The sequence below is a fragment of the Callorhinchus milii genome, unplaced genomic scaffold (assembly GCF_018977255.1).
Source record: "Callorhinchus milii isolate IMCB2004 unplaced genomic scaffold, IMCB_Cmil_1.0 Scaffold6, whole genome shotgun sequence".
In the NCBI taxonomy this organism is placed as follows: Eukaryota; Metazoa; Chordata; class Chondrichthyes; order Chimaeriformes; family Callorhinchidae; genus Callorhinchus; species Callorhinchus milii.
The window spans coordinates 29,563,638-29,577,764 of record NW_024704747.1 but is presented as its reverse complement, the minus strand read 5'-3'; the positions used below and the strand labels follow the sequence as shown (position 1 = coordinate 29,577,764).

At 38.4% G+C, this 14,127-nt stretch overlaps 1 protein-coding gene across 3 annotated transcripts in view; it reads left to right on the top strand.

Moving 5' to 3' along the window:
• b3galt1b (UDP-Gal:betaGlcNAc beta 1,3-galactosyltransferase, polypeptide 1b) overlaps positions 1-14,127 on the top strand; it is a 31,483-nt gene that overhangs the window by 14,338 nt on the left and 3,018 nt on the right. Inside the window, exons 2-3 of one of the 3 annotated variants that reach the window (XM_042336559.1) lie at positions 10,105-10,261; positions 11,038-11,092. The gene's annotated coding sequence lies outside the window, so the exon portion shown is untranslated. Of the gene's footprint in view, positions 1-10,104; positions 10,262-11,037; positions 11,093-13,580; positions 13,642-14,127 lie in introns of those variants that run through there. The other 2 variants (XM_042336558.1, XM_007889866.2) reach the window with 2 other exon arrangements.

The window sequence follows — 14,127 nt, the reverse complement described above, 5'->3', positions numbered from 1 at the left end:
TTTCCACGGCTAATAATCGCTTCAGACAAATAAATAATAATAATAATTTGGTCACTCAATCCACGACTGTTTTTGGACAATTGGCTGCCGCGTTTCGCCCACAAAACATACAGTCAATCCACTTTATTGTATATTCTGTGAAGCGCCTTGAGACGTCTCGAAGACGTGATAAGGGGCTATATTAAATGCAAGGATTATTATTATTATTACAAGACTGCCGAGTGTGAGAGAAGTATAGTAAATGTACAATGAAATGCCACATTTGACATGGTTTATAATATACAGTGTTTCCTGTAGCAGAGCTACAGTAACCGCTTTCATACAACAAAATTGTCACATCTGGCAAACCCAGTCAGCCCGCATTTTGTTAATAAAAGATTTTAATGGTGATTTTAGTGAAGCTTCTGTTTCAATCTCTACTGAAAATAAAGTTGATTGCAATTTTATGTGATTAAAGCAACTGGGTATTAGATGGAGAAAAAAATGTAACCCATGCAATGTTGCACCATTTTAATCTGACTAGTTACTGCCATTCCCATGGTATTTAAAAAGTAATTTCATTTTTGTTAATCTATTATAAACTGTAATTTCATCTTCTGTGGCGCTGCCTAAAGCCATAATATGAATCAAAATCAGAATAGAAACTTTTTGAAAAAATAAAAGCATACACACAATTAGGACAGATTAGGACTGTGGAGATAGAGCTGAAATGACTGAAACATTGAGCAAGTTTCCTTACTCCACACGTCACTATTTGTCTAGCAGTAAGTAGGAACTCGGTTGTTAGTCAATTAATGGTTCGCTTTTCTGGGAGCAATAATCCTTTTAAAATAAATTTTAAAAATGATAATATTTTGGTGACTCAACTCGCAACCGTTTGTTGGACGCTGCTGTGCGCAATTGGCTGCCGTGTTTCGCCCACAAAATATACCGTCAATTCACTTCACAGTATATTCTGTGAAGAGCTTTGAGACGTCTTGAATACGTGATAAAGTGCTGTATTAAATGAAAGGATTATTATTATTATAGAACTGAAATGACTGCTCTGTAATGTACTGCTGTTACTGCCAGTCAATTGTGCCACTGGGAATCTCTGATGTTCCTGCAATCATTTCTCTCCCTGCTTTGCATTTGTCAATTTTAATTTTGTCAGTGTCGACAGGAAAAACTCGATGTGAATTGTTACTTGCTGTTTGTTGCAAAGTGGGGGGAAAAAAGTGCTTAGCATTTATTTTAGCACCACAGCCTGACTTGGGAAATTTTGCCTTCCAATTACCATAATTGGCGATTAATATCAAATGCATCCCAGCAGCTGGGACTCTGATTACGATTCAGACAATGATGCGAAGTGTGAAATAAAACATGATTGTGCGGCATAATTCCGTGCCCGAGCACTTAAAGCCAAATGCGTGATATACTGACTGACGTTCTGGGTCGAGGAGAGTGAATGCTTGGGACTACAGTAATGGCCAGGCAGGTATCTTCTCAAGGAGTTCAGAAAGGTTGGAAGCAAAGATGAAGTGCTTTATAACCATCGTCTGAAGGCTGAGATTAAATCATTGCCTTCCAATCACTCGGCTCCTTCTGTTATGTTCACTGTATTTATAGATGAACATTACTTTCATTCAAATTTTCTGCTGTTTTGGTTGTTGGTAGCACATGCGGTGGCATTACCATTGCACTCCACGTTGTTGATGTTTGACGGTAAATCGTTTAAGTGATAATTTACTCAATTACCAAATATACATCTCTGCTTCTTGGTGCAACGTTTGAATTCATAGCTATTTTGCAATGTTTACTAATTATCTAAATCACGTTAATTCAAAAAGCTAATCCTATTAAAACAATTTAGTTCTGTTATTGAATCAATATTTTTTACCTTCTTAGATGTCTAGGAATACTGCATTGGACGAAAATAATTTGTGATTCGTACATTTCTTAAAAGTGTCGCTGATACTGGCTTTGTTGGATCGCCCATCTTCTCCTTAATGATTAATAATAATTAATGAATTGATCATTATTATAATTTTTGTTTAATAGCTCCCCTTCCTTCGGAGGTATCTTGACAGCGTTCTGCTTCTTGGATTAAATGGCTAAAATGCACCACCAAGGCTGAGAGCAAAGCCTCGACCATAGATGATGTGGCCAAAGTCTTCTTTACTTCAGCATCAGAGATCAGCTGGATTAATACTCTCCAACCAATGTTAAAGGTTAATTGAAATAAAAACGGAACTCACTGGGTACACTCAGCTGGTCAGGCAGCATCTATGGAGAGAGGAAAGGGAGTTTACGTTTCAGGTTGATGACCTTTCGTCAGAACTCCAAGGTTAATTAGCTGTTTAAGGAATAATACTGGTATCGAAAAAAAATTGTTGAAAGTGTCTCTTTATTGGGCTGCCACTGTGGTGTGCAATTTAATGGTATTGCCTTTGCCCTGCAGGACATTATGGAATTGTAGGTATTTTTACAATGTCAATAATTTGCAGCAACATGGTCATAAAATAGACTTTATGTATATTTATTCCACCTGGGAGGAATTTCACCCCCAGGAATGTTTAATCATTAATGTTTAACTTTGAGTCCTGACTCTTATTTGGTACTTACAAGTGTAACCATTGGAAACAGTGATCTGATGTGGTGGAAGAATTCACAACACTGAGTGTGAGTCACTGTGCTCATTAACACGCACCTTAGTTTCTTTTTTATTCAGCTGTAGACGTGTTTTGCAAAGCACATTAATTTTTGAAACAAGAAACGCCCACTTTTCAAGATGTTTCACGTTTAGAAATGTCTAATTGTCACTCTTTGTTTAAGCCAACACCAATTGCAAATCCAATGGGTCCGTTAACGATTCAAACTCAATCCCATTTCAGTAATAGAACTTGGAACAAAGTCAAAGCTCGCAATGCAAACAGCACCCATCAGGGGAATGGCATTCACAAAAAGTTTGTGTTTTAATTATTTATTTCTCTGGGATTTAAATTGATATTCATTTCATAACTGGTCCTGATTGAAAATCTGGACTTACTGGAACACTTTTTTTCTATTAGCGATTTGATTCCACAACAACAACTAGCATTTACACAGCGCTCCTCACACAGGGTAGTGTCCCAGAGCACTTGACCATGGCGGAGTACGACACTGAGCCAGGGGGACAGGGAGGTGACCTTAGGCACGGTCGAATAGGAAGGTCTTCAGGTGTGACCTGAAGATGGTGAAGGCGGAGAGATAGAGGAAGCACTAAGTGGCCATTATTAACATGTCTTGGACTGTTGAGCTGATCTCAGTTATTTCAACAGTTAGGAGCCTACAATTGTACATTGGCCCTAAAGGAAAATAAGACAGAAGATCATCTAATCCCTATCCCAGAGACCACTGCTGGAAGGTGCATATATTTGGATGTGATCAGGTTTGACTATGATGTGCCCTGGGATCAATTACCCCAGAGTCAACATGCCTGCCAACACTCACTGTCTAGACTCACAGATTATTAATGGCTGCTGAATGCTCTTGTGTAACTGTGTCACTGAGAGGAGGAGGAGGAGGAGAACAAGGCTTTTAGGAGAGAGATAGTGGATGGAAGATAATTGGAAGTGGATTTGATTTGGTCAATAACCCTCTTGGTTTGTATCCAATGCTAAATATCTCTGTACCAGATCATGTATAATGGGCTGCCCTTACAGTGTAAATAGATTGTTCTATTCTGATTCCAAGTTACCTATTCTGGCTTTAACAGAGAAACTCTTGTTGCTTCGTAGCTCAAACACCATAAGACGGGTTAGGGTCGAGCCTGCTCCACCATTTAATAAGATCATGGCTGATCTTCTAACCTAATTCCATTTACCCCCCATATCCCCAACATTAACACAAATGTTTTGTGTTAGTTTGTGCCTACTTTGGTATGAACCTCAATAAACTCACTATCATATCGACAGTAAATGAGTGGTAATGCTTTGTGCACCAATTATTTTGCCTGTGAAATTCTTTCCCACAGTATAATTGCCTGAAACTCTCCCCTTTACGCACAATTTCATGCGCGGAATTAATTATGCCTCTATGAACGAAGAGAACGTGATTTGTTCTATGAGAAAATGTCACCCTTGGCCTTCGCTACCTCATTTAAAACAAAATTCAGCAGTTCTGCAACTCTGTCGAGGTCTGCATGCGTGACAGCCGTGCCTTCAGCTATTACAAACAGCCTTATTCATTTGGCTAATAGCACAGAGACCAACAAAGGGGGTTGAGTAATGGCTCAACTTTTCTTTGCCAGTGCAATTGTTTCAAACTCCAGAATGGCTCTCTTCCAGTTTCTCATACATCCTGGCCCACATGGCTCTGCCTTTGTCGTTGAGAAAGTAATGGTTTGTAATGCGATTCGCAAATAGAAACTGACAGTTCAACAGAGAATGCTCCCGCAAACAGATGCCTAAACTTGTCCAATGTTTTGCCCGGCCCGGGAATCTAACCCAACCGGCTCCTCTCGCTTGCAAGGCGAGTGCTCTAACCCCTGAGCTACACGGCCCAAATGTATTAATTCGACACATGTATTTGTCACATTATACAGTAATTATACATTAAACATTATGAGAAATTGCATTGTGTTTGTAAGTTACATCCTTCATTTGAATCTTCTTCTATATCATAAAGCCACCTGCTGAAGAGTACATATCTTTGAAAATAGCACAAATGTGGATAGTAAGTGCCAGTATCCTTTAGTAGATTGTACATACACTTATCACAGAGAAGAAAGCCTTCTTTGTACTTTCTGGATATGGAAAATACTGTTTGATTTCCTAATCTTGGTCAAAAATCTGCAGGGAAAGGTGTCAAGTAGAGGTGAGATCATTTGCTTCAGAAAGAATATAACCCTGCAATGTTCTTCTGCAATTCTTAGCAGATGGTTTCAGAGCTGGATTGCTAAAACCGTGGGCGCCATTGGGTATTTGGAGAATGTGAGAGCCAGTTGAGATGTTGGAGAAAGTTAGAGATTTTAATTGAAGAATTAACAAACGTCCTCATTTGACACATTAAAATATTGTATTTTGCACTGAATACGTATATAAATAGGGGTTTAGGTTAATTTGTGTTGTCAGTGATATCCCCACTCGCACCCTGAAGTCATGTGAGAGACTGATGGCCTGTTGATCCTATTTTGCACCCGAAACTGATTGTGGTATTTACAGTCTAGCAATTGATTAGGTGGGTATTGGTCATCTTATTGATATTGGTTAAAAATAGAGCTTTGATATTTTGTGTACACAGGTATCGAACATCGTCAAATTGATTAACATTTTTAATAAGAGTATTAATATTTGGTAATTTTGAGTTTTAATACACAGATCAACAAGCATTGCTTAACCAATGTGTAGCAACCCAAATTAAGATGCCCTACCTCCTTTGGTGAACTTTTGTCATACACCTTAAAAGTCAAAGGGTCAAAATTGCCATATAAAATGTTCTCTTTCTTATTTAAGGAAAGCAGGAGAGAATAAAAGGTTATTCTGTTTTCCCTTCAGGGAGAGATTAAATGTAATCACTGTAAGTTTAATTTTTTTTGATCAGATATTTTGCATAGAGTTTAACTGGGGGATAAACCATAATAGCTATTTCAATCATAGTGGTTTGTATCTTACAGTAAACACTTGAAAATATCTTGTTGTTTGTTAATTGATGGATTATTAATGTTTTTTTTTGATTGAGTAGAAAGATCTGAAATTGCAGATATGGAAATGAAAACCCAAAAGCAACAATTATCATTGATTTACACCTACAACTAAGACGTAATAATGCTGTGTGTTTTGTATAGTGCCTTAGGTGCATTTGTTATTACACAAAATTGCAAATTTGGAAATGAGATGTTAATTGTAATTACTTTACACCAACTATAATTATTGCTCAGTCATCTCTTCCCCTGTATTTTTTTTTAATACCAAAATATTTAATTTGTTAGGATACAACTTTTTTTAAATTCTAGAACCTTGTATTGAATGGGGGGAGGGGGCAGGGGATGTGGGTCAAGGCCAATTTATAACCTGCCATTTCAGAATGAATCCATTTTAAGGTTTATTTATACCAACTTGTCATTTCACACAAGATGCGTTACTTCTGACTAAAGTTTTTCCATTTCATTAAAGAAGGTGAGAGCCGGTGCAGAGATAGATACATTTCTCACGTTCGAAGCATGTCGCTATTTTGCATGCGGCAGTGCAGAACTGACTTGACGTGCATTGAGACTGATTGTGCACTGTCTAAACAAAAGTGGAGTCCTGTAGTTTAGTGGTTAGAGCACTTACCTCGCAAGCGAGAAGACCTGAGTTCGATGCCCGGACAGGGCAAAAAGTTTCCTTACTCCACACACCTCTGATCACTAGCAGTAAGTAGGAACCCAGTTTTTAGTCGATTGGCGGATCACTTTTGCGGGAGTAATTATCCCTTTTTTTAAAAAAAATTATTTTAAATAGTAATTTGATCACTCAATCGATGACTGTTTGTGGGACACTGCTGTGCGCAATTGGCTACCGCGTTTCGCCCACTAAATATACAGTCACGACACGTTTACAGTATATTCTGTGAAGCGCTTTGAGACGTCTCAAAGACACTGTGTAGACTCCAGCGGAATAAATGTTAAAGAAATGTAATTACTTCCACCCAGTCCCTTTGGAAAAACGCACTCTAATTAGTTTGTCTCAGAGAACATGTTGGCACTGCAGTTAGTCGGATATTTTATCAAATGTTTTTATACAACTGGTAATGTTGCTCACTTGCATATTTGAACCTTTTAATTGGTTTCTGAGTTACACAAGCAATGTTGGTCTGACAGAAGTCATACTAATTCTTACAGATAGAAATATATTTTCCAGGAACCCTCAGGTTGGTGAGGGTTTTCTCTTTGTCAATTCAGCATATTCTGTGAAACGCTTTGAGACGTCTAGAAGACATGAAAAGCGATATATCAAATGGAAGGATTATTATTATTGCCATTCGCTGCTAGAAGCATTTGTGTTTGTTCTCGACTGTATAAACAAGGCAGCCAATTGCACAGAAAATATACAGTCAATTTGCTTTACAGTATATCCTGTGAAGCGCTTTGAGACGTCTCAAGGACTTGATAACGCGCTGTATCAAATGCAAGGATTATTATTATTATTATTTCATTCCTCTGACACTGGGGATCAGCCTCATTGCCCTCTGCACTGCCTGAATGGACTGTGTTATGCTCCATGTCATAGAACTTCATACTGAACACAATTGATGTGAAAATGGACCCAGCGTCCTGTCTGCCTCGTTTATTGCTGCCTCGCACCTTTTATAAGTCTCTCTGCATTGACACATTGTGCGGGTTCTACTGGATGATGCACTGTGTGGAAACAGTTCTCGGCATAAACATCTAAGGAGTATAAAGGAAAGGTTAGACGTTCTTTGTGGAGATGTTCACCATCCAGACTAGCCTGACCTTCTCTCTTCCGTGAGCAACAAATGCTACTTAATGGGCTGCATAGGAACAGTTTAAAGGGAAAAATATTAGATGCTTCAGTTTGAACTGGACAATCACCTTGAATTCTGTTGTCTTCAGTTTTAAATGAACTGTGTGTGTGCGTGTGTGTGATGTTGACAGAAACAACAACTTGCCTTTACAAAGGGTAACATCCCAGAGCACTTAACAATCAAATTTTTCATTAAACATCAATTTAGAAACAGAATTTAGGCAGGACATGTGAATGATCTGCAATTGTCCTGAAGATAAACTTAAATATAAATGTAAATGGTGAGCAACATGGGCTAATTGTTGAGCCTTTTCTTATTCCTAATTTAATCTTATTCCACACATCCAAACTTGCAACCATATTAAATATAAGATGAATGAAATGATTTGATGAAACTGTTCCTGTATGTTGGTCAGATAAAACACTTTCGAGTCAGGTTTAGCGCTGAAAGCTCAGCGACAACCTCCTGATACTTTCCATTTGACAGTTTCCACAGCAACAGAAACCAACGTGAGAATCTGTCACGACTTTACCTGGATTACTTTAATGATGGACAAGTTCACAAGAATTCCGGGTGCACTTCCCTAACATACATTCAGAGCATCACAGCACCTTGTAACATGTCTACCTGGTGCTCATTACTAATCCTAGTAAAATGTACCAATGTCCTTTGCATTTTAATTCAGTTTAAACTGAAAGTAATTGATGTGCAGTTAATGTATTTAATCAAGTCTCTAACAATGGCTGTAATTGTTATACGTACATATAACAAATGTGTACACATTATGGATCAGTGCACATAGCCACACTCGTTCATCCGATCCGAGTGAAAATAGTTAAAAATAAAGATTCTATATGTTATCCAGCAGGTTCTAACTTTATTTGGCTAACAGTGCTTTACATTATGAGGCTATTAAAACATATATAATTTTCAAAGTCCCCAAAATAATCTGTCACCTACCAACCACAACTGTCAGCGAGTCAGAATTACTGATAACGGGATCATTTTTCATAAACAAGATTTTTAAAAAAAGAAGTCAATAACAGCACGATTTAGATTCTACGCCAGTATTCAATCGTATAATTTCTTGCTACTATTGGAACAGATTCCCTACAGCAGCAGATCATTGCTGTTTAATGAGTCAAACGGACAGATGGAAAAAAAGACAGATGGATTAAAGAAACTAGAAAAGACTATTAAACCAGTTTTGCTTTACTTCCTTCAAGGATAATGATCAATCAATTTTTTGTCATTAAAATTTCCAACTGCTTCCGCAAATTTCCAACCGCCTCCCTAAAGATCCAACAAACCCTCATTGGAATGGAAAAATACACATTCCATCTGCGTAGTTACAATTCAACCAGACTCTTTTCTGTGGAAAATAACTGCAGGTTGCATTAGAGAACAAAAGAGTAAATAACATGATTTCCTTTATCTTCAAAAGCTGATGTAGCCCAACAACAACAAATGACATTTACACGGAGCCTTTCACGTTAGGAGGATGTCCCAAGGCGCTGGACAGTCAGGGATTTGGACCCGAGCTGGGGGTTGGGATCAGGAGGGGTGGAGGGCGGGGAGGGTGGAGGTAGGGGTAGGAGGGTGGCAGAATGCACGGTCGAAAAGGAAGATTTTGAGACGGGTCTTGAAGGAGGTGAGGGAGGGAGAGAGGCGACATTTTGATGAACATGAATCTTGCAAAGTTCAGTACAGAATTCCAAATTCAGCAATAAGTCTTTTTTTATGATTGAAATAAAAATATAAGAACACAAGAGCATAGAGACATAAGAATTGCCAGGGCACTTCATTCTTAAAAGGGGGCCTTATCAATAAATGTTAAGTAAACCCAGAACAATACTTTAGGATGCATCAAAAATGCGTGGGTAGCACAAGAGGACATAGATTTGGAATTGCAAAAGATAATAGTTGGACAGAAATCTTTCTCAGACACCCAGAGGGATATCAGTGACCAGAACAGGTTAGCGGGAAGGGTGTTTTGAGACCAAGATGATTGACTTGTTTAAAATGAGCTTGGTGCTGTGATGTGTCCAGTGGGTGTTCTGGAAGGACGAGATCATATGAGCGGAGGAGCCTTCTGCATCTGAACTGATCTGGTGAGGGCTATGATGATGTTATTGAAGGTCAATGGGACAAGTAATTGGTGAAAGCTGTGTTTAATGCGCTGAACTTTACCTGGCAGTGCTTCCAGAAGACAGCAGCACTTCATTTTAGATCTTTAACTACAGCTTCTGTGATGGATTAAAAAACGTATCAATGTTTAATATCCATTGTGTTACCTTCATGCAACAATCTGCTATCTTCTCAGACAACGTTATTGATGTGTTCGGCATGCCCTGCTTCATAATCCATGGTGCCTAGAATTTATTGCCTTTACTCTTGCTGGATGCTCTGGTATTGTTGGTTTATAATAGACTGCAATATTTTTCCAACCCACAATGTTGAGCTGTAAGTCTTGTAATTCCAACGGTCATGTTTCTGAGCTTTTTAAAGATTGGAATCACATTTGCCCTTCTCCATCAAGGATTTCTAAGAATGTGCGGATCTCAAATGTTATTGACCTAGAAAACAGCCCAATTAATAATAAACTTCTTGTTCCTTCAGACAGTCAGAAGCTGATGTCCAGGGATTCACTCTCACTTCATCTCGTACGCCTTAGTCCCACCGACACAATCCTTTATCAGTTGAGCTGTTTCCAGAATGAAGGATGTGGTGTATAGACAGAAATCCCTTCTGGGAGAATTCCGAGGATAAAAATAAGGTAAGAAATACATAATGCATACATACTCATTTTATTTCATTATCTTCATAGCTGCTGTGCATCTGCACTCAATTAAACAGCTCAGGATGTAATCATCTTAAAGGCTTAACATGACATCGAAACACAATTAGCTTTCAATCATTTATGCCTTTCTGTGTGTGTGTTTAGGTGTGTTTGATAAAGGTGGGTGCAAATGATATCAAGGGAAAAGGTTCAGAGCAGTTACTGTAATAAGCAGAGTACTTGGAACAAACTAAGATGGAGAAAGTTTACCCAGGTTATGGCACTGTTAATTCACTGTTTATCCTGTCAGGCTCAGTAACTATTCCCAACCAGATTTGCCAGTCATCTGATCAGTATTGACCTAAAAAATAAAAACGGAAATGTCCGGGAACACTCAGCAGGTCAGGCAGCATCTACGGAGAGAGGAAAGTGAGTTAACGTTTCAGTTCGATGGCCTTTCGGCAGAAAGTTCTGAGTTCTGACAAAATGTCATCAAACTGAAACGTTAACTCACTTTCCTCCCTCCATAAATGCTACCTGACCTGACCTGCTGAGTGTTCCCAGACATTTCTGTTTTTATTTCAGATTTCCAGCATCGGTAGGATTTTACCGTTTGTTTCTCGGTTTAGCTGTATTTTCTTACAGTTTTGTATACACACAGAGACACGATTGACAATTTTGTGGGCAGATGAGGTAAAGGTTAAGATAGTTTCTGAAGCTGTGGCCGCATTAATTGTATGTCTCGCTACAGAATGTCATTTTCCATATTTCAGGCATTACAGGATGATACGCAATTTATTTTTCTGATGTTCCACGTCCCTCTGAAAGGTCAGACAATCGCTTTCCTTTGACAGAAATAATGGTCGCAGTTGATGAGCCCTTGCAGTCGGAGGAATAGATCTTCAAATCAGAACTAAATAATTCACAGATGATAGATTATATAAATCAAAAAAATTGCCTTGATAACTTTATCACAGTCAGATACTATAAGTAAATGTGAACCAGATTATTTTGGGGATCAAAAGTAATGAGCAGCATGAAAAGTGGAGTAACATGAAATAGTATATTTTCAAACAAACCTTTTTTGCCAATATAAATTGCATATTACCATGTCAAAAACCATCATTTCTTCCTTTAGACTTGTGTTAGATTATTAGTGCTGTCTTAGTCATACCATCAATCAGGTAAAAACGCTGAGAAGTTAAAAGATGACGATCATCAAAGATTCAGCTTTGGGTTTTGCTAGAATTTCTTTAGAAGATGATTGCTACCTAACTGACAACGAGGTCCAGTTTAAATGGGCATCCTTATTAAGAGCAAATTATATAAACAAGTTCTATCTATGTATTTTCTCCCACTCATTTCTATAGCACTATATTCCTGTTCAGAACAACCCATTTTATTTCTATGCACGATTTGCCTTCACTTATGATCTTAAGGCTGTTGTCACTTGTATCACGTATCTAGCTCTTTCATAAACAGNTTTTTTAAACTCATTATCTACTGCCCTGTGAGCTCTCTGCTGCCCTTCATAGAAGTAAACAACGGTAAATTACTACGTTTACAGTTTTGTTTCCTGCTTTACTCTTCGGTGAAAGAATTTACCTCTCACACTTCATGGAAAAGGTTACTAGGTTTATGTGTAAAATATTTCATTTATAGTTCCTTTAAACCAGAGGCCACAATGATTTCTCTGAAATTGTTGCGTTTCTAACTTTGGCTCCCTTAATGTTCACTGGCCATGAATCTTTATCCTGTAATGTAGATCTGTGCATAAAACCTCATAATGAGATCCCTTGGTGCTTCAGCGAGTAAAGACTCTTCCCATTATTAAACTAGGCTTATATGTAAATGTCTCTGCTTGCTATAGAGTTAGTTGATTTGAGCCAAGGAAGCTGTACGGACGCTATGTCTTACCTCCATTGCTCTTGAGTTAGGAAAGTTTAAAAATCAAGCTGAGAAATGTTCCCGTAAGACTCCTGCCCCCGATAATAATAATAATTCTTCTATTTGATACAGCGCCTTAATCACGTCTTCGAGACGTCTCAAGGCACTTCACAGAATGTACTATAAAATGAATTGACTGTGTATTTTGTGTCCAATTAGCTGCCGCGCTTATACAGTCAGTTTTTATTAAATGAGCTTAGGGGAATTTTAAAAACAATCTTTATAAAATTGTTCCTTTACTTCATGGCTGTTTGAGGGACATATCTATGTGCAAATTAACTGTCACAAAACACATTCACTGCACTTTACAGTCTATCCTTTAAAGCACTTTGCTGTTCTCCTGACGTGAAAGGCTCTTATAGCAAATTTAAAGATTATTATTACCTTTAGTCAGTAATTTATCCTCCACTAGGATTTATTCTAGAACATATTCCTGCACAGAAGGTATTCTTTTGTGCATCATTTGTCCTACAATAAAAATAATAAAATCCCAAATGCTATTTAAAAACAGAAAAACAATTGGTGATATTAGCAGTGGGTACTGCAATAATGACAAAAAATAGACAACATTCATTTAGAAATCTTGATCTATTCACTGTAAAGGAACTGTACAGATGGTTCTGTTCACAAATCACACCAAATCCTGCCTGAAAAATGGTAAACAACCCAAATTAGTCAAAGGGAGTCAAGGCAGCAATCTAGTGCTGATAACTGCCTTTGAACTCATCAAAGCTGCCTCGTAGATGTAGCCAAGGAGGCTGCTGTCAACCTCATCAGAAAGTGAAGCACAATTTGCTCTGATCCTGTTCAGCTTCACAGCACAAGTGACAGACTCAACACGAGTATCTTAGCAACCAGCTGCGAACGTCAGTATTTCGTAAGACACCGACTTTGTGTTAGCGCAGGTAGTGTGTTTATTTTTGATTGCAGCTACGAAAATGTTGCACTCATTACAGTGGGAGCCTGCGGTGTAAAGCCCTGCCCGTCGTAGTTCTAGAATAAACCCAGCGATGTGGACACTAATGACAGCAGACTTCAACACACACGCTGTCCAACTCCTTAGAGAGAGAAGAGACGATCACAGTTAAACCATTTCATACAAACCAGTTTTGTCGGCATGTGGATGACAGCAGTTAAACTAGTTCTACGTTGCTTCATAATGAAGCAGTCTTTGTGTGGCCTGAAAACAGGACAGGAATACATTATAGTCACTTGGTTAAATGGCACTTTGAGATGTCTCGAAGACGTGATGAGGCACTATATCAAATACAAGGATTATTATTATTATAAAGCTATGTGATATCTCAGTCTCTGTAGTGTTAGGCTTGGATGTAACCCACAGTGTAGGAAGTGAAAGTTAAGACCTGGATGTGCGTGGGGGAGCGTGGAATTCCTTCAAGCTGCCAGCAGTGAAAGCATAAAGATTTCAGGTGAATTTGATCATTCACCATCTGGCGATTATCTGGTCTGTGGTAGCTTTGATGTTTAACCGTGCGTTTTTAATAATCCCGGTGTTTGTTGTACGGTCTGCAGCATTGAAAAGTGTGAAATCACTTTGCAGGTTATTGCTGTCAAGTTAATTTGTAGGGAAATCACAGGCACATTTTTAACATTTGTTGGGGAAAAAAAGTGCAAAGTTAAGAACAGACAGGAAATATAAGGTGCTAATAAGAGCAGTTCAACACTCACCTACTCCGGCTGATGTGAATGACATATAACACAACACGTAAGTGTGAAGGTTCTGGGTTTGAACAGATGGTTCTGATTCTGTGATAGAAACACAACTTCAATTTATTCCTGTCACACAGTCCGACCTAGCTTTGACAGTCTGAGGGTAAATATCTTCAGGAGAGATGGATATCAAAGGCAACATTCTGGTACTTCGATTCTTTATAGAGACGCAAAACTAGGTAACC